Consider the following 24,038-nt stretch of genomic DNA (forward strand, 5'->3'; position numbering starts at 1 on the left):
GCATTGGTATACAGCACCCATTGGAGCTCGGCACTTATTCTTTTACAAACACTGGTAATGATCCACAATGAAATCGAATGTCGAAGACCCCCTCCTACTTTCGAACCACACTGAGACGCAATGTGGGCATTGTGATTTGTAGACCCATTTCCGAATCGCAATGTGCAAAAACTGTGTCGTTTTTGACACTGCCTGTTTTCCGAGTGCAAAAACAGTTTGTACATCAAGCCGAAAATCGGAACCATAAGTTATTCCGAGATTTATCTCAGGCGATAGATCTGGGGGTTATTAATTTCACACACTCATTTTTTTATATTTTCAATAACTTTCGATTAATAAATGTATTTTAGTCTAAAACGAAATAGTTGCAAACTAGTTGTTTTTACTTATGTGGAAGACCACCCCCTAAAACTCCTACATTTTTCTTTTCTCTTTTCTTTTTTAACATAACACTTTCGCTTACACTATTTGTGCTCGCATGTTCCTTACTGATTTTATCGTTTCAGTTGTTTGTTCTCCACGAAGTTTTTCATTCTATTTTTTTTTACATTCAAAATTGTAGGTCTGGTGTAATCCGATGTCACGGCTTGGTACATGGAGAATCCAAAAGGAAGGTGTGCTAACGTATTCGGAAAAGCAAAATGACGAAGGAAAACTTCTGTGCGGCTAATGCAGTGGCAGGATCCCATTCCATGATGAATTCCGAGTTAAGAAGTGAAAGGGTCTAGCTTGCGGAATAATAAACCATTCGGAAGTCTGTAGATCTAAGATAGGGAAGAGATGCCAAAGAAGTAACTTTCCTGCCGCACAACCTCTGCTCTCAATGTACATCTTGGTATTGTTTTATGTAAATGCCAATAAAAAGATGTGAAAAAAAATAAGTTACTTTCCTAAAGGGGGAAATATTCAGAAAAGATAAATATGAGGGTGAAGATCCCCTCACCGCTCGAATGTTTCAGATGCCCCCGAAATAAAGAAGATACACTGTGATCTTATTGGTGCAACAAATAAGTCATGAATGTAGGGTCCATCACAAATGCTAAATCGCAATTGAGACGCCAGAAGTGTTGGCCCTGACAGACACCTGAGCCACTGTGATTGTGACAGCATATAACCGATTCCAAAGGCTGAAGCCAAAACTGAAACTGCAGGAGACCGTACCACAAAGCCAGTCACTAGTAAAATCCTACTCCAGCTGTAAGAAATGAACGAAAAACTATTCATCACAGAAGCAGGGAACGGCCCCTTACCTAGATGTTAGAAGGCCAGAGACTTGAGGATTACCCAGTTTGTACTGCATCAGCAGGCGCATCGTGGAAGATATTCTGTTGAAGAGTTTCACAACTGTTCATACGGAAGGGCTGCATCCTGCATCAAAAGGCAAAAATACATATTAACACCTGCAAACAACCCACATAGCCTGTTAGCCTATTACCATCACCGCCAGGGGCGTAGCCTTACCTGCAAGATTGGGAGGGTGGGAGGGGGTTGAGGTTCAGATTTTCCAACAATAACACTGGTATATAATATTAAAATCCATTATACGAAAAGCAGGATCCATGAGAAGGGCTAAAAAAACAGTGGAAAGGGAGACAAATGCGGATTGGTAGGAGTAAGAAGTCGGAGAAACCACAATATTTTGTAAAATAATCAACATTATTGAAGACTTTTAAAACAGAGAGGGAGAGAGTGTGTGACTGTGTGAGCCTTTTTGTCTATGTATACAGAACAATTCCTGCTGAAATCCAACATACATTCACCATACGAGACTGAAAGCACCTGGACCCAACTATTTACCCTAAAATTCATTTACTAGAGGGGTGTAACACTCAAAACTCCCACCGTAAGCCACACCCCTGATCGCTGCTGTATTTCACATCAGGGAGCAGAAGATCAACTAGAAGCTGCCTTTGAGCATCACTGGGTCTCATGCCTCGAGCCCTGGGTGTCCTTGCTTGTTCCATCTAAAAGGCACAACAACCTGGCCAGGTTTGCCACAGCTGGTATAATGGCACCATCCAAGTATTCTCAACATTACTGACATATCTGGCCACCATCAATGATATAACAGCGGATCTGAATGGGTCCAGATATTTCTACATATCTTGGGTGCTTATTATAGGTGCAAACTAAGAGAAAGAAAGGGTTTGTCCTAGCCGTCACATTCAAATGCTGCTAAACCACTTTAGCAGACTAAAGGCTATCAATTCAATTAATATGAACTATAAGCATTTACTTGCTGCTTCGTTCTAAGCACTTTACTCCACATTTAATCATGGGTCAGGTAAGTGCGGATACGTTTCAAACAAATTATACATATTAAGGCAACAAATAAAACAAAAACATACAAACTTTGTGATGAAACAATATGATGTTACAAACAATACATGAAGCGTGATACATAACAACAATTATCTAAACATTACAACACCAGTCTTAGCTCACAAACAGTGCAGCTACTAGGACTACCTTTAGCATCCACATTGTGTAACAAATTCAAGGGGCTGCTACCCACGAGGAAAAGAGAAACATTAGGCCAGTAGTGAGACAATTTAAATAACATTTCTACTGGGGGAAACTTAGTTAAAAGTGAAAGTCCCCACGTTGTGTAATGCCAAAGTGTTTTTCGATTCCCAAGGTGGTTTGTGGGATTCTCTTCAGGGCGTGGACTGGTTTACCTAAGGAACAAGAACGGGGTATGAATTATACACGAGGAGGGAATCTAAACTTCCCAATTACTCAAGTTATATGGTGATTTCTCAAAAGTCAAAAAACAAAATTGTGGGGGGTCTATGGGTTGGTTTATTGACCATGGTACCTCACAACCCTGGACAGATCAATGAATACAAGAAGAGGCACATAGTCAGAAAGGTGTGTGAGCTGTCATGGAATGCTGTAACAGTGAAATTACACTAGGCTGAAAAAATTCCCATCAGCCCACCATTGAGGCGGAAAGATCGTCATGTGGGATATAAATGATCTATTCCAAATCTCACCCAACACATCTCTTGATGGTGTAGAGACAGGAAGATCACGATAGCCTTCTAGCCACAGTGTATTTCATACGTGGTACTGATGAGTGTGCAGTGCTCGGTGAAAAGATAAGTGCAAAAATATAGATTCTAAGAATAACTACCAGAACAGAAAATATGTTTATTGGGCACTGTTCTTGGTGTCATGATTAAAATAGGCGCTATACAGTTTGAAATTATAACTATAATATGGCGCTGTGCAGTGTGGTCAACATGTTTCAGCTGTCTTAGGATATTACCCAGCTTTCGTCAGGACCATGATGTCAGTAAAGAGGCAACTGAAAAAGTATCAAATACCAATACAAAAAATAATAATAAACAGTACTCCTACCAGGAACTTGGAGCCCCAAATATTAGCTGGAGGAAACTGTCGGTACATTGTCCATTACCTAAGGAAAAATAGTGCAAGCAATACGTGCAGTTAGGGAACTAATATCCTTAGTAATCAACAAGTGGCAAAACAACATGACAGCCCTCACACACATATAGTAGAGGGAAAAATATCTCGCCACTGCGTCAAGAGACAGTTATTCTCCTGGTTAACAAACATATAATTTTAATGAAACTTAAAATTTGTACTCACACAGCATTATGTGGGAAGTAACCTCACCTCACCCGGCATCCGCTCGGGAAAATGAGGCCCCGCTCTGTCAAATAATAGGAAACATAGCTGAGATATATACATTTTACTTTGTGACCAAACTCCAAAGCAAAATCCAGCCATCTACAGGTTAAATTCCTATATTAACCATAACTCAGTAGTCTCAGAAAAGAACAAAGGCTCCCACCCTACCAATCAAGGCCAAGAAAGGGTCTACCAGTTAGTCTAAAAGCTCAAAAGCTAAAGCCCTATGAAAATGTTGTCTCAATGCGAAGATAGCTTTAAAAACAAGTTCAAAAAGGCAGTTAAAAGAGGCAAAGCGTGGGCAAAGCAACCCGACCCACTTGTTCGTCGGTACCCCGGGCCAGCGTCCGAGAGGAAGCGGAGGTATCGGACAGGAAGGAGACTTGCCTATTTATACGTGTCTCAATTGGTCCAATTTTAAGTAATTCGCCTCCTAACAAGCAATCAGCCCGGTAATCACTCGTTGTCATTCGCAAAGCGCATGCGCGGAACTGGTACCATTTCTGGCGCATGCGCAAATACCAGTAATGAACTATGTTTCTCGCACATGCGCCAAATCGAGCCCGAGTAAAGTTTGCGGCTAGCACATGCGCATTACGAAGGACCGGCTCGCGGAGGGAAGTTGCAATTTAGTCCACTCCGAGCCGTGTAACGTGTTGTATTTAAGGTCTATAACTGATGTGCTCTTGGAAAAATCAAGAGTACATAAGGTAGACTGTATATTGTTACTATCTGCCAGTTATGGTAATGAATCCATGTGCGCTGTATAACTCTGGGCAGGTGCACGCGATGATGATAAGACCCACTCAAACATGTATGGAAAAGCGGTCTGTGAATACATCTAGTCTAAGACTGAGTACTATAATAAGCCCACGGATGACATAAGTGTTTATCAAATATTGCACTAGTTTAGCCAAGAGTGGGAATAACCATAGTCCCGTCCATTCAAGACAGATAAGTAATCAAGTCCATTCACAAACCACATTATGTAATAGTACACGGAATAACATATATGTTAGTGCAGTATCACACAGAAAGGCCTGAAAGTCAAAAATACTTAGAGTGCTGTCCAAGCAATGTCGTCGTTCAGACCCCTACTGTCACTTTTAAGCGAAAATATCCATTTCTGTTCTTTGATGAACAGAAATCTAGATATATCGCTAATATGTGGAGGGATGTGCGGCTGTTCCAAAACAACCCACCTAAGGTCTTCTGGAGTATGTTTTTGATAAATGAAATGGTCCGTAAGTCTGGTCGACTGCTTGTGGCACCGAATGGTGCTTTTGTGTTCTCCAATTCTCAATTTGATTTTTCTGGTAGTGAACCCTATGTATCTCAAGGAGCAAGGGCAGGTAATCATATATATCACTTTATCTGTGTTGCAATTCGTATGTTTCTTAAGCAACCACATTTTCCCTGTGCCCAGATCTATTTGTTCAGTTCTAGTGGTTTGTGGACAAACACTGCATGAGCCACATGGGTAATGTCCCTGAACTGTTGGAAGATCCCAGAGCGTAGATGGTCTAGATGTCTACTGGGATATCGGTCTCGTGTGTACCAGACTATCTCGCAGACTGGGGGCTCTTTTAAATGAGAACAGGGGTAAAGGAATGTTCTCATTAGTGATATTTAGAATACTCCAGTGTTTGCGTATAGTCTTCTGGATGCTGTTGGAAAGCACACTAAAAGTACTCACAAATGTGAGTCGGTCCAAAGGCGGTTTCTGTTGTCGTTTTTCTAGCAGGGCGTCCCGATGATTATTCGAGGCGCGTTTCCATGCTCTCTTAACCAAATCTTTTGGATAGTGTCTCGCTTGTAGTTGTTGGGATAATTGGTTAGCGTGCTCATTGAACAAGACCATGGAGGAACAGTTCCTTCTCAGACGAAGAAACTGGCCAATAGGCAAGTTAGCTCGTAATGAGCGAGGATGATGGCTATTGAACGATAAAAGCGAGTTCCTAGCCATAGGTTTGGTGTAAAGCTCGCTCTCCAATTTACCTGCCTCTGGAAAGATGGACAAGTCCAGGAATGAAAGTCTCTCATGGCTAAATTCCACGGTGAATTTTAGGTAAGGGTTCTGGACATTCAGCCATTGATGGAACTGTTGTACCTCGTCAGATGAGCCTCGCCAGACCACCAGAATATCGTCGATGTACCTCTTCCATAGCAACACGTGGTGTAAAAAAGGGTTGCTATGGATGAGGACTCGATCTTCCTCGAATTGGTGGACGTATAGATTGGCGAGGCTCGGAGCAAATATGCTCCCCATTGAAGTCCCGGAGATCTGAAGGAAAAACTCGTCTTCAAATTTAAAGAAGTTTTCGGTCATGGCTATTTTGGCGCAGTCCATGATAAAATGAATAGGGGTAATGCTATTGAGGTCACGCCGGGACAACAGTTGTCTAATAGTCTCTAACGTCTCGAGCTGTGGAATACAAGTGTACAATGACTCAACATCGAAGCTGACTAGTAGGTCAGTTTCGGTATTGAATTCCACTTCACGCAACATCCGTAGGACGTCAGCCGTGTCTTGCAGGAACGTAGGCATTTCCTTTACAATCGGTTGAAGGAAATGATCCACAAAGGTGGAAAGAGGTTCCAAAAGGGAACCAATGCCCGAAATGATAGGGCGTCCCGGTGGTGGTCTTGTTGCTTTATGTATTTTTGGTAAACAGTAAAAGCCAGGTGTTACCGGAGACTGTGTCACCAAAAATCTGGGCTCATTGGGTGTGATCCAACCCTCAACACTGGCTTCGTCCACCAGAGTCTTGATTTGGACAACGAGACGAGGGGTAGGATCTGTAGACAAACGTCGATAGAATTGTGGGTTATTTAGCTGCCTGAGGCATTCATGTCGATATTCAGTGGTGTCAAGTATGACTGTAGCACCCCCTTTATCCGCTGGTTTGATTGTAATCGACGGATCCTTAGATAGGGTGATCAGTGCACTTTTTTCTTTCCTCAGGAGATTTTGAAAACCCTCTGATATTCCATCATGAAGCCTCATGATGTCATGAGTGACTGCCTGCTCAAAAGTCATGACATGAGAAGGAACCTGCTTACTGAGGGGGGTAAAAGTAGATTTTGGACGTAGCCCAGTGTTGGTATGATCATTTAATGGACTAGTGTCTGTGTCGAGTTTGTCTTTGAAGAAGAAGTGAAGGCGTACTTTTCTGAAAAATTTCTCAAGTTCGATCCTGAATTGGAACGGGTCGCCTTTATTTGTCGGGACAAAACCCAGTCCTCTCTCCAAGACTGCTAGTTCGTCTGGTGTCAGAACTCTCGAGCTTAAGTTTACCGTTAGGTTCTGGTTGGTTCTGTACTGGTGCTCTGTTGGGCTGCCCTCCTGCTCCGTGTGTTCGGGAAGGAGGGGTCGGTCTGCCATTGGACAGTTTGTTGTCCTCTCCTTTTGCCGCGGTTTGATCCGCGGCCACGTCCTAAAAAAGACTGGTCAGGGAAGAACTGTGGGGGCTGCATATAAGGGTTCATGTGTGGGGCAAATTGTGGTGGTTGGAAGCCCCAAGGACCAGGGGGCCACCATGGACCCGGATTTGGGTATCCACCTGGGTAATTACCCTGCATGCCCCCTCTCTGTCTATTCCCTCTTCTGGAAGATCGTTGTTGTCCTCCACCTCTCGATTGAGGGCCAGGAAAGTTAGAATCATCAGAGTCACTAGAGTCTGTCCCTGAGGTGGAATAATTAGAGCCATTCCGCCTCCCTCTGTCGTTGGTTCCATCAGCCACATATGTTTCACTAGTGTACGGATACATTTTCACGAGTGAAAAGCGGGCTAAATCTTTCTTAAATTTGTCGATCTTACTGGCAAGTATATTGTCCTTATAGTCTTTATTGGTTTTGTTAGTCTCGTCTAGACGTTTCTTGAAGAGTGAAGTACAAGTAGCTTTAATCTGACCCTCCAGAGTCTGAATCTCAATGAGCATGGCGTCTGCTATCCTCTTAGCGGAACTCACGATCAGAATCAACCAGTCCCGCGTGCATCTCCACGCTATAAGGGACCAGTCTCGGACAAATTCTTTGTCAGTTAAAAATAATCTAGGGGCATTTGTAACAATTAGCCCTGTGGGAGCGCACTTTCCTCGTAAGTACTCCGCCATAATGTGTCCATGTACTGCGGTCCGGGACTGCGCTTTCTTAAGATTAAGTAGGGTAGGCCAATCATCCTTCGCGGCACCTGCAGTATCTGGCAAAGAATCCAGAATGCCAGGATTATCTTCAAGGTTAGAATTGGGATAATCATCATCAAAGGCAAGACCCGCAAATCAACCATTATCTGTCTTGAATGGACGGGACTATGGTTATTCCCACTCTTGGCTAAACTAGTGCAATATTTGATAAACACTTATGTCATCCGTGGGCTTATTATAGTACTCAGTCTTAGACTAGATGTATTCACAGACTGCTTTTCCATACATGTTTGAGTGGGTCTTATCATCATCGCGTGCACCTGCCCAGAGTTATACAGCGCACTTAGATTCATTACCATAACTGGCAGATAGTAACAATATACAGTCTACCTTATGTACTCTTGATTTTTCGAAGAGCACATCAGTTATAGACCTTAAATACAACACGTTACACGGCTCGGAGTGGACTAAATTGCAACTTCCCTCCGCGAGCCGGTCCTTCGTAATGCGCATGTGCTAGCCGCAAACTTTACTCGGGCTCGATTTGGCGCATGTGCGAGAAACATAGTTCATTACTGGTATTTGCGCATGCGCCAGAAATGGTACCAGTTCCGCGCATGCGCTTTGCGAATGACAACGAGTGATTACCGGGCTGATTGCTTGTTAGGAGGCGAATTACTTCAAATTTGACCAATTGAGACACGTATAAATAGGCGAGTCTCCTTCCTGTCCGATACCTCCACTTCCTCTCGGACGCTGGCCCGGGGTACCGACGGACAGGTGGGTCGGGTCGCTTTGCCCACGCTTTGCCTCTTTTAACTGCCTTTTTGAACTTGTTTTTAAAGCTATCTTCGCATTGAGACAACATTTTCATAGGGCTTTAGCTTTTGAGCTTTTAGACTAACTGGTAGACCCTTTCTTGGCCTTGATTGGTAGGGTGGGAGCCTTTGTTCTTTTCTGAGACTACTGAGTTATGGGTAATATAGGAATTTAACCTGTAGATGGCTGGATTTTGCTTTGGAGTTTGGTCACAAAGTAAAATGTATATATCTCAGCTATGTTTCCTATTATTTGACAGAGCGGGGCCTCATTTTCCCGAGCGGATGCCGGGTGAGGTGAGGTTACTTCCCACATAATGCTGGGTGAGTACAAATTTGAAGTTTCATTAAAATTATATGTTTGTTAACCAGGAGAATAACTGTCTCTTGACGCAGTGGCGAGATATTTTTCCCTCTACTATATGTGTGTGAGGGCTGTCATGTTGTTTTGCCACTTGTTGATTACTAAGGATATTAGTTCCCTAACTGCACGTATTGCTTGCACTATTTTTCCTTAGGTAATGGACAATGTACCGACAGTTTCCTCCAGCTAATATTTGGGGCTCCAAGTTCCTGGTAGGAGTACTGTTTATTATTATTTTTTGTATTGGTATTTGATACTTTTTCAGTTGCCTCTTTACTGACATCATGGTCCTGACGAAAGCTGGGTAATATCCTAAGACAGCTGAAACATGTTGACCACACTGCACAGCGCCATATTATAGTTATAATTTCAAACTGTATAGCGCCTATTTTAATCATGACACCAAGAACAGTGCCCAATAAACATATTTTCTGTTCTGGTAGTTATTCTTAGAATCTATATTTTTGCACTTATCTTTTCACCGAGCACTGCACACTCATCAGTACCACGTATGAAATACACTGTGGCTAGAAGGCTATCGTGATCTTCCTGTCTCTACACCATCAAGAGATGTGTTGGGTGAGATTTGGAATAGATCATTTATATCCCACATGACGATCTTTCCGCCTCAATGGTGGGCTGATGGGAATTTTTTCAGCCTAGTGTAATTTCACTGTTACAGCATTCCATGACAGCTCACACACCTTTCTGACTATGTGCCTCTTCTTGTATTCATTGATTTCTCAAAAGTACCTTATTGAATAGAGAAATAAATTTGCACGTTGCAGGCGAGAAGAGGCAGGTTAAAATGTGGATGGCACAATCTAACATTGAGAAGAGATCCCGCCATCAGTCATAAACATGGTTTGGCAAATGTAAATATTCTGTAACTACAAGAACAAGAAAAGGCACTTGCGCTAGAGGGCAGTGCTTTTACAAGTGGTATAAGAATGCTTGCTGTCTGTTAAATGGAAACCTAGTTGTACTTTGGTTTGCAGATCTATAAACAGAAATGAGTGCTACATCAATAGAGTGTCTAAATAGATACATTGTAGCTTTGTGGGCTAAATGCAACACTTGCGCCATGCTGGCAATGTTTTCTTTAATGATTCTTTTAGCTCTCAGTCGTTTCAACATATAGCTTGAACAGTGCCGCACCACTGCCGATTTCACAAATCGGTAAAAAGAGTTGCTTCCTTTAAAGTTCGCACAGAAACGGACCGCATCGTGTCTCTGTGTAAACAGAAAAGGACGTATCAACGTGTGTCTTATTCTACAAAAAAGAATTTAGCGTGCCAGTGTAGCAAAAGTTTTCATAGTCTTACTTGTAATCGGCTGTGAAGGTCATCTAATTGTGTCTCATTCCCAGTTTCTCTCTCGAGAATGCTTCTGGGTCACAGGAAGTTAAATAGTGACCTGATCCCATTGCATTATGGTAAAGTGAGTTTGTGAAGCTATTGAAAATGAGCTGTGCAATGAGTAAATCATATTCTAAGGGAAAGATAGAGCATATATATCTTTTTAAAGTTTGTGTGTAGCTTGGTATTAAAAATATATGCATGTTTCCAAAAATATTTGATTCATAGTGCAAACTGGAAATGCAAAAGCTGGATTGGAACTGTTTTAGTATTTACCCATTTCTAACATTCCATTCAGTCATTTGGTGATGCTATTGAAGCGAGTTATCATGTAGGCTTCTTTTCTCAACAATGAAGCCTGAGCATCACACACTCTTGATGATGGTTTAATGACTGATAGCACAGCCCATTTAAACTAAAGTTTGGGGTGATTGGAGTCAATGTAGTGGTTCACCATAGGTGCTGATACAACTTTATTTCTTATCCTTGATCGGTGCTGCGCTACGCGTTGACGAACCTCTTGCGTAGCTTTGCCAATCTAAATTCTTGGGCAGGGACAAACAATTGCATAAATGATATTTTTTGTCTTACAGTTGGAAATTGTTTCCTTGTCCACTTAATGTCATTGTGTATAAAGTCAATACCCACTATCGTGTTACTACAATTCATACAGGTACCACATTTATGGTGGCCAATCAAAGGATTAATATTAGACATTGTTCTGAGATCTTTCTTTTTTTTTGGAAGGGGGTAAATCTGCTCTTACAATTCTTTGTCCATTGCTCATATTCTTCTTCATAGCGGAGAGAGGGACATCAATCCCAAATTCAGAAATCTGTATAAGGTGCCAATTTTTCCGTATAATTGACCAGAATGCATTTGTATGTGGTCCATATGTCGAAACACACACCAACTTCTCCATCTTGGGGTTAACTTTTTTGATAAGTAAAGACTCTCTTGATGTACACCATGCACGTTTAAATGCATGTTTCATCAGTTTTTAGGGTACCACCGTTCCTTCATCTGCTCGCAGAACGCCTCTCCATGTATTTGGAAGTAATCATTACGGGAGCAGTTCCTTCAGATCCTAAAAGTTGCCCATAAGGAAGGTTATCTTTGAGGTTCCTATGGTGGAAACTGCGATAATGCAAGATGGCATTCTTGTCTGTCACCTTTTTGTGAAGCGTAGTAGCAACTTTGTTCTGATAGGGAAAGACTACTACATCTAGGAAAGTAAGTGCTGTACGACTCTTCGTTAAGGATGAATTGGATGTCAGGATGTCGATGGTTGAGCCACTCATGGAAATTGTTTAATTCGGACTCAGCCCCACTCCAGAGACACCAAAAATCATCGATATAGGGATACCATTGGGTACAATTTTTCTTGAATGGGTTATTATAGACAAATTTGTCCTCGTACTTAGCCATGAAGAGTACGGCCATCTCTGGAGCAAAGGGACAACCCATGGCTGTCCCTTTGATTTACCATTGGAATGTCTCTTCAAATCTGATTTTTTTTTCTTTAAGTGCCATTTCAGCTAGTTGTAGGACGAAGCTCGTGGGAACTCTGTGTGGTCGTGTTCTGGCTTCTAAAAATAATTCCATTGCTTCCAGTGCTTCATCTTGCAGGATCTGAGTATACAATTAAACCACATCAAAGGAGACAAGCCACTGCTGCGATTGATCGTAAAGGGTGTCTTTGACTTTATTAATAAAGTCCATGGAATCCCGCAGATACGAAGGGACCTCAGGTAAGAACTACCCCGGGTGTGACTCGATACTGGAACCAATGTCTAAATATGTGGACACATTCCTCAAAATTTGCGATTCCCTATTTTGCAAATGCATTTAAGGAATTGCAAATTGCGATTCCTTAAATTCAATCCTGGAAGCACCCAAGTTGTGTGATTTTGCCTTAAGAGATCACAAATTACCACCAACTGGAAGTTGGTGGTAATGTGCGATTTCCTAGAAAAATGCACTTTTTTGCATTTTTCAAAGTGCAATGTGGCGCACATACATGCCCTTATGGCATGTATGTGCGCCACATGTGCACATATGCATATTTAAGGGGTGCAACAGGGTGTCCTTCTGGCACCCTTACACCCTTGAAATTGCATTCGCAATTTGCGAGGACCTATCGGGTACTCGGAAATTGCGACTGTCTTCCTATTCATTCCTATGGGCCTCTAGGAATATGTAGGAATGGCAATTATTATTGTGAAACCTACATACATTGCATGTTGCGAGTACCTATTAGCAAATCACTAAAATTAATTATTAAGGACTCTCAAACTGTAATGATGTTACATCTGCCCCAAAATATTATAAATGCATCTTTAGGTTTGTCCTTGCATTGCCACTTGTGAACAAATGGCACTAGCTGACTGGTTACTGCTGACTGAGCTCCTACAGCCTAAGTAATGGCATCTCACATCTGCAGCTTTTTTTCTTTTCCAGCTCCACTGCCACTCTCATCCAACCTTGGTCCACGGCACCATTTCCGCCCAGCGGCTGCCCTCTTTTTCTTTGGGTGCCTGATGCCTGTGATATCGGCTCTCTCTTCTACCTTGGTGACAATATTTGTTCTCATTCCACCTGAACAGGAGCCCAAAAGGATGTAGCCTTATGCACTTTGATTTGTTTGCTTGAAGAATCTTATTTATGTATTTTAATTAGGATAATGTTATCAGCATGATTTATACCATATCTTGGTACAGAGCCAGCATTTCACCTTGAAATGTGATAATTTAGGCATCTCTAGATATTTGAAGGATTGTTTCCTTAGTGGTGAAGGAATGAAATTTCAAGATCATCTCACTGAGACATCTTTTCTGTCTGGCACCACTGTTAAGCATGATACCATGTTCTTGGATCTATGGAGCGAGGTGCGTGAAGAGCTGAGGTATGAAGTCCTCTGGTCGTCACCTTTACTGCCATTTATTAGCTTATACACTCCATGATTCTAGTGCGATTGAATATGTGTAGGAAGATGGGTTTCTGTTGCAGTAACCCCCCCACTTTTTGTCAGAATACTGATGCACTTTGATTTGATTGGCACTGGGTCCCTGCCAATCAGGTTCCCAGGCCCTGTGTTCTTTCTTAAAAAATGTACCTTGTACCCCCAATTGGCACCTCTCTGGCCACATGTCAGTCCCTTGTAAAAGGTACCATGGGTACCAAGGGCACTGTGGCCAGGGAAGGCCTCCAGGGGCTGCAGCACTTATTGTGCCACCCTTAGAGTCCCTGTACCTTTACACACACACACACACACACTGCCATTGCAGGCTGCATGTTTTGGTGCAGAACAAAGTGAAGAGTCGACATGGCACAGATCTGTGTGTGCCATACCTACAACCGACTGCCCTGGCATAGGCCAGCCACCCTCTCTAGCTTGGTGCACTATACCAGTGGGGAGGGTACAGTTGCATGAGCCCTGTACCCCTACAGTGTATAGACTAATTCCTAGACATTGTAGGTGCAGTAATGCCTGTAAGAGTATATGGCGCAGGAAGATTATCATTACGAACTCCACAGCACCATAATGGCTTTACTGAAAACTGAGAAGTTTGGTATCATTCTTCTCAGCACATTGAATCCACACTGATGCCAGTGTGGGATTTAATTAAAAATGCACTTAGAGATGCCCCCTAAAAATCAACCAGCCTCTGGTGGGTTCCCTGACTGGTACACACCAGCCTGCCACCACGAGACATGTTTCTAGACCCCTGGGGTGGGACCCTTCGCTCCCTGAGCCCAGAAACAAAGCCTTTCCTGGGCAGATGTGGTCACACCTCCCCCAGGCCAGGAAGAGCCATCTGTTGCAGGGAGTATCAAAGGCCTTGCAGCCTTTGTAATGCAACCCCAGCCTCTCCTGCTATCAGGAGCAGGCCCCCTTCCAGTGTCCCCTCCTTTTTGGCGGGAAAAATGAGCACAGCCCAGAAGGTGTTCCCACCTCTGCCAACCCCACCCCTCAGGTGGGGAAGACGAGGTGAAGCCCACTCTTCAGTGCCTGCCATCTTGCAGATGGCAGGCACTTTCCAATCAGGATTAGGGATTGTGTCCACTCCCCCATATGGGGTGAACACACAAAGGGTGTAGTCACCCTAAGGTCAGTAGCCCGTTGGCTACTGACCTCAAGACCCTAAAACACCCCCTAAATACAGTATTTAGGGGGCAGTCCTGAACTAAGAAGGTAGATTCCCGCAACCTACGAAGAAGGACAAAAGAAGACGCCCAGCAGAGGGGACTGCAGAGAACAAGTGACTTGGCCCCAGCCCTACTGGCCCATCTGCAGTTTCCAGAGATCCTGCGCCAGAAGTCGCCCTGTCCTGCAGTCAGCGACCTCCAGAACCCTGGGAGGACTGACTGCCTTCAACAAAGACCAGATCTCCTGTGAACAGCAGCTCTGTGTGAAAGAAACAGCCAAGAAAGACTCCAAGCCTGCTGAGGACAAAGAAACCCGTCACCTGGAACCACCACTGCACCCGACGCCCACAGCCCAAGTAAAGAGTGGCCCACTGGTCCCAGCGAGGTTCACCAGTGCTACAGAGTCTGAGCCCACTGTGGGTTGATCCCTCCAGGACTCCCCAATGTCGCCTGTAGTCTCTGCATGGAGAACCCAACCAACCGCGAGTGGCCCGGTTAGGTGAAATCCGATCTCAAAAGACACCCCTGCATCCATCCGCTCTGTGCCCTGGAGATAAGAACCTGAGGTGCACCTATGTCCCGAGCCCTCCAACTTACCTGCCCAGCTATTGGTTCCTCTCGGAAGTCTTCCAGGACTGAGCCTGCAGCTAAAAAACAAAACCGAAAATCCCCATTGAAAACAACAGGGCACCATATGCCAAAATAGCACCCTGCACCCAGCTGCCGCTGCAGGTGCCCCGAGCCTAACCCCAGGAGCTTTGCTTCCACAACCTTGTGGCATGCCCGTGAGCAGCCACCAACCGGAGGCCCCCTATCCTCCATTGGACAACATTGGGCCTCAGTACTTTGCACCCGGCTGCCCTAGTGCCGCTGAGGGTGTAACAAGAGTGCATCCTTGACCCTGGGGGAATGCTTTTTCTAACCCAGTCCTCAACCCCAAAGATCGAATACTTACCTGTTAAACGATAACTTAATTTCTTTCCATAGGAATCTATTGACTGTTTTTCTCTGAAAAATGTTTTAAGTGTGGCGTTGATTTGTATGGAAACCTGAAAAATACCAATTGTGCAAAACTGATTTTACTTACCTTTTCTCTAGGAAATGTCCCAGTGTGATTTCTAGATATTATGAGAGGAGGGGTGCGCGATTTGCGTCCCAATCTGCTGCACTGCGTAAATGAGGGAACTTTCCTCATGAATAGAGTCATTTTATCATATTTCATCCTGTTACTCCATATTCATCCATAAATTTTTCGTCTTTTTCATGCTTCGTATATTTCAATAGTAAATCACTCCAGAGGCAGCCAGGTGAAACTTGAATGTTTTAATTTGCATTTTCAAATGTCTAATGTTGCCGAAGCTTTACCATAGACATGTGCTTTCAACATCCTGTCGAACAACCAGTGTCAAAACCCAATGCATTTCGAACTTAATGTTAGTTCTTCCTCAGGGGTACTGGAAAAAATAGATAAAGGGCCACATAAACAGGTATTCAAAATATGTAAATAGCATTGTGTTGAAACATACGATAAATTAACCAACACTCCGTCCTATCAAAGTTTATCAACGTCCTTTAGTGCCCCTCAATGACCGTTTCCCGATATATCTCTGAAACACACGCTATCTGCTACTTCCACCTTTCCAACCTAAACTAACCCTCATGACATGCTAAAGACTCGGTCCGAATAGTTTACTCTCCCCACACCCCTAGTTGGTCCTATATTAAATGCCACTTTGTAAAGTAATACAATTTACCTGATTTCAGTGAAAGCCAGAGGCCTATAGCTAGTCTGCTCTCCGGTATGACATGAGCCTAGCCAGAGCTACCATCAGCCTAAGTTTTCCCTTCAAACGTGTCCTTAATAACCTACACGCCCATATTTTTCAAATCAACTCCTTCATTAGCATCACGTGATCCTTAACGGTCTCCGTGTGTTCTCTTTAGCAAGCAACCTAACATGAAAACTACCCTTCCCATCATGCACTATTATAATGATGCTTAGACGGACGTTTACAATCACTGCCAACATAGTCCTATTGTGAATAAAATTATATCAAAACAGATTGCAAAAGAACATGATCGGCTTAGAACTAAGTGAATGCCAGATTATAAACAGTGACTAGCAAGTATACAAATTATCATCAAGAAACAGTGCAATTTCATACAGGCAAAATGCTACAAAACAAACATAAACTAAATATGGTCCTCGTTCACAGTTGTCGTCTGTATTTTGTTCGAGCATTATGCTGCCTCAGTGGTGAAAGTCCTTACGAAGTTCAGTATTTCAGAATTTCAGTGTGATTTCTAGGCATATTACACTGAGTAGAAAAAGTAATCTAAAATGTAACTAAAAAGTCATCTGTACAGTATTTCAAAACCTTGACTTACCTGAATCTCAAACAACTGCATTTTTAACTTGCATTCACGTGTAAACACTACATAATATTTTTTAAAGCATTTATTTCACTTACCTGCGCTAGGCTTGGCTTGGTTCTAGAAATAAAATAACTTAATACTATTTTTGATACAAACAAAATTTGTCCGAGTTCAGTCTTTGAGTGTGTGACATCATTTGCTGATTGAGTGTGTAGAACAAATGCTTAACACTACCCTCTGATAAAGCCTTACTGCCCGCCCGCACTATCACAAATAGAGAGTAAGGTGCTATCTACTTTTACCTCTGCCTACCTTTGGGCCTGCCTGCCTACTGGACTTTGTGCACACTATACTTCATTTTGATATAGTATATACAGAGCCAGATTCCTATAATATTGTTCAGCCAGTAGTGTTCTTGGTTCCTGTGATATCCTGTGAGAAGTTCAACAATTTCCCTCAAACGAGACAACATTCCGGATGTCTTTAATAGTGTAGTGAATATATCTGGTTTCGCGATTTGTTTATTCAGTTTATTTTCCAAATCCAGATTAATCACTTCTAGACAGTTGATCAAGACTTTCTGGGTGAGACCAGGAGCCTACATCTCTGCAGAGGCTGTGTCTTATGATTGTTTGGGCTGAAGATATCACTAACTTTTCTTATTAATGCCGTTTCAGTTTGAATGTGCCTCCAGTCATTCCATCCTGCATCCATAGCTCCTGTATCAACTGTTTTATTGTGTCAAACTCTTCCCGAGCATGTGTTTTGTACCCTACGGACGTAGTGGGTACCTTGCACTTAAGAGGGTGCCAGAAGGTCTTGCAGATCTATTATAAACAGAAATCTCCTCTGCGGTTTACAAAATAGTTGCAAGATGCTATATACAAACAGCATTCTGTATCTGTGGGCCACAGTGCCATCATCGAGAAATTAGTCACACCTCTAGCGCCATTATTGAGAGAGGTATTTCGTTTTTTAAAGTTATTTCTGGTTCCTGCTAGTCTAGGGGAAAAACTGCTTTATTTCTTGGCTGAAGAAGGCCAGTCTGGAACTCAGTTGTTACCAGCTAGTCTCCGGCATACCATTCCTCTCAAAATCCTTGTGTTAGTGGCAGCTAGCCAGGTTTAAGACCTACTGTTAGTCTAATGTTTGTGTGGGATAACTACAGTCAGGGTTCCACCATGGAGGAGGGACTGAAACTGCCCTCACAGTCATGCAGAGTAGAATGTTGTAGATTTTAGATATAGGAGTACAAGCCTTTTAGGTTTTATAGGATCTCTCGGCTGTCTTTGACATTGTGTATCATGATCTACTTCTAGAACGGCTGACTACAGTGGCAGGCCAGTGAGAAAAGGCAATTAATTGTTTCCATTTGTTTTTAGGACTGGGTGAGTGATGTAGCCTGAGAGAAGGTTGTATCTAAAATGGCAAATTCTTTCTGTGGTGTCCTGCGAGGGTCAACCCTTGTTGTTAACTGCTCTACTTCCAGGTGCAACCAGCGTAAGGCTTGTTAAACTCGATGGACGTGAGGTTTAAACATTCGGTTAAAGACTTATTTTTCAATTTACTGGTGACCATTAAACGGCCTCTGTCAGATTGCAAATTATCTGGTGAGATCCAATAACGGATGAAAAACAAACTCAACTTAAATGATGTAGGAATGACCAAGTTACTTACCTTCGGTAACACTCTTTCTAGTATATATTTAACAGCTGGTTCCTCACTTTAGAATACTTCCCAGGTGCTGGACTGGATTCAGAAACTTTCTAAGCAATGCCCCTTCATGCCAGTAGAGCCGTTGTGCAGCTGGGCACTGGCTCTGTAGCGCCCAGAAGTGTCAGAGTGGAGTGGCATATACGCACCACCCCTGTGCTGTGCGCTGATGTCAGTTTCTTACATAACTTTTTCTGCACGTGAAACAGTTGTTAGTACCGAAGTGCAGATTCCTAACTTGGGACCTTTGTAGATATAAAAAAGAGGCCACTTTACAAAACAGGGAGGCAGGAGGGTGGTGAAGAAATCTGATGTTACATAGAGTATCCACCTGAAAGAGATTTACCAAAGGTAGATAACTTGTTCTTACGATGGATACTTCTAACGTCAGATTCCTCACCAAAGCAGAACCTCTCCAACAAAGAGGGTCTGTGGAGGGAACTCAGACAGAAAAGTCCTGCTGGATCAAATGGGAGAAATGCCCTTCCTGTTGGACCTGGCTGTCAAGGCGGTAGTACATCGTGAACATGTGCACAAGCGTATATGTCACAGCCTGGCTTATATCAAGGACAGGCACTCTATTTGCCAAGGCAGTGATAGTAACCTTGGCCCTTGTAGAGTGGGCGAGGATGTAGCAGATATTAATGCAGAGGACTATCCAACTGAACAGGGTACTCTTCTGCACCAGCTTCCCTTCCTTTGCCTATGAGAACCCCACAAAAAGCTGATCGTCCACCTGACAGTTCTTGGTGTGAACAGTGTAGAAAGTTAAAAGTTCTTTTGGGGTTCAGCCAAAGTAGTCTCTCTTCTTTTTTCAAGGGATGAGAAGGGGCGAGGAATGCTAGCAGGGTGATGGATTGCCCAACATGAAGGGAATCACAACTTTAGGCAATAAGACTGCCCGAGTCCCCAGCACAAATTTAAGCAGAAAAAATGTGGTTTTAGGCAGCACTCAAGCGACGAGATGAAATGATCGCATTAAAGAAGACAATCCTTTTAGTCAGCAGACACAAAAGCACTTGTGCCGTGCCTCCAAGTATATATACAAGGTCCCACTTTAGCATCATAAACGGTGTGTGAGAAAACATGTGTCAAACCTTTGATAAACTGCATCACAACAGGTACTCTAAACACAGATGGTTGAACCAGCAAACATAGAAAGGCCGAAGGAACAACAAATTACATTTAATAGTGCCCACACAAGTCTTTTGCTGAGCCAAAGACAAAATGAACAGGAGAACATCTGGCAGTTTGTCTTCTAAAGGGTCTGTACTGAGGATTCCACATCAAGCCACAAATTTGTCCCAAAGCCCTGGTGTCAATGGAATTTGGCATGGATGACAACCACCACTTTAGGTCATAGATCAATAGGAGTTATCTGCCGCTGCATGTAAGTGTAGATTACATAGATTTGGGTTTAAGGACCCATTCTGCTGCTGCAACAGTAGGTCCTCTCGCAGTGGGTACTTGATCAGAAGGTGGGTGCTCATGCCTGGAAGATTGGGGTATCATACTCTCCAAGCCCAATCCATAGCCATTAAGATAACTTGGGCCCAGTTGATCCTAATCTTTTTCAGAACGTAGGGCAGGAGAGGCAGGGAGCAGAAGGTGTACGGGAGTCCATGTTCCAATTCAGCCAGAATGAATCTCCTGGAGAGTTCTTTAGGGTAACTCCAATGTGCAAAATCTGTGTATTCTTGACAATGGTGAGACAGATCTAGCAAGGGTTCTCCTCATTGTCTGATACTGTGTCTACATCCCTCAAGATGTAGATACCATATCTGATCCACTAGATTGCACCAAGTGAGCACATCCACTCTGGCATTGAAGGATCCCACCTCGACGCGCCAAAGGCGAAAAGCCTTCTGGCACAGAACTCCATTCTGCCCTGCTTGTTGCAGTCCCACGTGGCGGGAGTATTGTCTATGAGAATCTGCCGGAGTCTTCCCTTGATGAATGGCAGGGAGGCTTGTAACATCAGCAAAACAGCGTTCGATATGGAGTCAGGTTGCCAATGGGGATCAGAGTCAGGTGCGACTTCAACTCATTGCTCGTGAGTTCTAATGATGTCAAAAGGTTTGCTGTGGTCCTGAAGTAGCTTAGACCGACTGGAGCGAGCCCACCTTCATCAGCCACTTGATGAAGTAGGGAAGAACATATGCCTCCAACATCTGACGGTGTTCCACAACCACTACAATCACTTTCATGAACACCCGAGGGGCAGTGGTGAGGCCAAAAGGGAGCAATGCAAACTCGAAATGTTCCTGGCTGACTTTGAACCGCAGGTAATGCCTATGAGACTGCAGGACAGGTGTATGGAAAAAAAGCATCCTGAAATTCCACGGAAATCATCCAGTCTCCTAGATCCAGAGGGGCAAGATTTGTGCCAACATGACCATTTTGAATTTGCCTTGTTGCAGGAAGGCATTTAGAAGTTGAAGATCCAATATAGCCCGGAGGTCTCCATTCTTTTTCTGCACAAGGAAGTACTGAGAGTAACAATCTTGTCCAAACGACTCGCACCTTCTGCAGCTGATTGGAGAGTGGCTTCTCATTAAGTCAATTGGATATTGGGGTGGAGCTGTGGAGGAGCAAGCAGAATAGAGTAGGACATGACCATATTGAACGATCGGCACAACCCCTCTGTCACATGTGATGGATCATTATCCTAGTTGGAAAAATTCAACTCTGCCACCCACAAGATGGGTGTGCACCACTAAGTAAAAATTAAAGTAGCCACACATGAGGGGGACTAAGAGGACTGGAATTCGCTGCTGGACAGTGTGACGTCTGCAAGACACCTAACCTCAGCCTCTAAAGTAGTGAGGTGACTGCTGTAATGGTTAGGGCTTTTGGCATTGAATGTAAGCTAACCCCTTGGAGTAGCCCCTATATTTCCAAAACTAATGCGTGAACAGCTTAGTGGGTGTCAACGATCCCAGACTACCATAGCTCTACGTCCTTAAAACTCCTGAGGGCAGAATCATCTTTTTCACCAACAAGGCATGAGTCAACAAAGGGATATTTACGAGAGATGATTAAATATCTCCAGAAAATCCTGTGGAACTCATCAAAGTATGGCAGCGGAGAACGATTGTGCCAGCCTCCCGCGCCAGACAGTCAGTAGTGTATAGGTCTGCAAGAATCATGTAATTGTCTGCACCATGTCCGTCGTGAATTGTTTGAACTAGAGAAGCCCTAAGGTCTTGTGGGACCACTGGCAAGATCTCACTGGCTAAGACCCAAAGGGCATGCGTATTGTAGCCTAGCAAACATACTCCGTGATCAATCTTAGCATTAGTTTTCCAGATGAGACAATCCTCTTGGATTTCTTATGTGGCAGAGTCATAGGGAAAGAATTGGTGTTAATCTAACTGATATATGCCAGCACTAATAGGCTCTCTGGAGTAAAATGCGTAGTAAGAAAATGAGGGTGCCAGGTATAAGTCTTTGATGCCTGGCCACCTGCCTATTTACTGGTGTGCAGGGAAATGGTTTTGACCAAGTGCCCATCAAAGTATCCATGGTGGCCTAGTTGAAGTAGAGCAGGGGCTCAGATGTAGCAGGCCCTGGCTGTAGAATTTCTGTGAGAACATTAGTTGTGGTCTCAACAGAGGGCAACTATAAATCCAGAACCTCTGCTGCCCATAAAATGACGCATTTTCTTCGGTGGATGTTTCAAGTGGCAATCCAACTCTGTATTAAGGAGGGATCCAGCCCATGGCATCCTGTACATCCATATGTCTTTGTGATGAGATCACCATACTAAATCCCACCATCATGAGTTCTCTCTGATGGTGCTAACATAAAGTTTGGGACCCCCTCTGTGGATGCTTTTATGACCAGGGAAAAGAGAGGACTTTTTTATGTACAAAAATAGCAAAATTCCCCCATGGTCAAACCGTGATTTCTTTTTCTGGCTTTGCTCTCAAAATTTAACAATTAACCTTTCATTTAGTACAGGACCAACAATGTATTTCTTTTCATTCAATATCTTTTATTTCTTTTTTTATATAGAGTGAGTTTTTATCAAAATTATTTAAAACAGTTTTTTTCTCATTTTAAGTCTTTTTTCATAGTTATCATAAATTCATTAACATTGATATTAATCCAAGCAATTTTTGAAAGTACAAAAATAAATATCATAATATATACAATCTTTTCAGAGTATGATATTTGTTCTGAGACGTAAGTGAGAAAACAACATTTACCCTATTGCACATACTAACCAACTCACATACATACCACTCATACCATTTCACATTCTTACAAAAAACAATCTCTAAGTTGGAGGTAACACAGATCTTATATGTATTCTAACGCCAGGTCTACGCGCGTTTCGGTGGATTTGGACCACCTTCCTCAGGACCAGCTTAGAAATGGCTTTATTCTTTCATCCTCACGTGTGTGCAGGGTATCTTTAACAACGTGACAGCAGATCAAAATATGTTTTTTTCAAGTGTTTATGGCAGCAGTCTTGGTTAGAGATCCATCTATCCCACCACTAATCTTTCATTGATAGACCTTTGTGGAGTTGAAAGAATAAAGCCATTTCTAAGCTGGTCCTGAGGAAGGTGGTCCAAATCCACCGAAACGCGCGTAGACCTAGCGTTAGAATACATATAAGATCTGTGTTACCTCCAACTTAGAGATTGTTTTTTGTAAGAATGTGAAATGGTATGAGTGGTATGAATGTGAGTTGGTTAGTATGTGCAATAGGGTAAATGTTGTTTTCTCACTTACGTCTCAGAACAAATATCATACTCTGAAAAGATTGTATATATTATGATATTTATTTTTGTACTTTCAAAAATTGCTTGGATTAATATCAATGTTAATGAATTTATGATTACTATGAAAAAAGACTTAAAATGAGAAAAAAACTGTTTTAAATAATTTTGATAAAAACTCACTCTATATAAAAAAAGAAATAAAAGATATTGAATGAAAAGAAATACATTGTTGTTCCTGTACTAAATGAAAGGTTAATTGTTAAATTTTGAGAGCAAAGCCAGAAAAAGAAATCACGGTTTGACCATGGGGGAATTTTGCTATTCTCTCTGATGGTGCACCTTGTTTAAAATCAGTGTCAAAAAGAAAATGGAGTCTCTGTTGGCACAACCGCCCTGAATGAGGGATTAGTGCAGAATCAGGCTGTATAAAGATCGGTTGTGCTTTTATGCTGTAGCACAACATCGGTTAAGATCAGGCTGAAGTGAGTTAGAGGTCAGCCATCAGAATCAGAATAGGACCTTCTTCTGGCAACATTGGCACCAGTGTCTACGTGTGGTAGTTCAGCACAGATCCAGGTGCCGGAGTAGGTACCAGAGTTAGTACTGGGCCCAAAACAGGTTCTAAAGGGTCAGTTGGTGCCTGGGAAGGTCCAGCCAGAGCAACGCAACTGGAAGCCCATGCGGATTCTTGGGGCCTGAATGTGTATTAGAGACAGCCAGAGAG

The 24,038-nt window shown here is 42.9% G+C and overlaps 1 long non-coding RNA gene across 1 annotated transcript in view; it reads right to left on the reverse strand.

Annotated features, from left to right (window-relative positions):
- LOC144781192 (uncharacterized) overlaps positions 1 to 24,038 on the reverse strand; it is a 233,274-nt gene that overhangs the window by 74,398 nt on the left and 134,838 nt on the right. Inside the window, exons 3-4 of the long non-coding RNA XR_013600902.1 lie at positions 1,462 to 1,569; positions 1,251 to 1,368 (exon numbers count right to left, since the gene is read on the reverse strand). This is a non-coding gene — a long non-coding RNA (uncharacterized LOC144781192). The remainder of the gene's footprint in view (positions 1 to 1,250; positions 1,369 to 1,461; positions 1,570 to 24,038) is intronic.

The sequence above is a fragment of the Lissotriton helveticus genome, chromosome 9 (genome assembly GCF_964261635.1).
Source record: "Lissotriton helveticus chromosome 9, aLisHel1.1, whole genome shotgun sequence".
Lineage (NCBI taxonomy): Eukaryota > Metazoa > Chordata > Amphibia > Caudata > Salamandridae > Lissotriton > Lissotriton helveticus.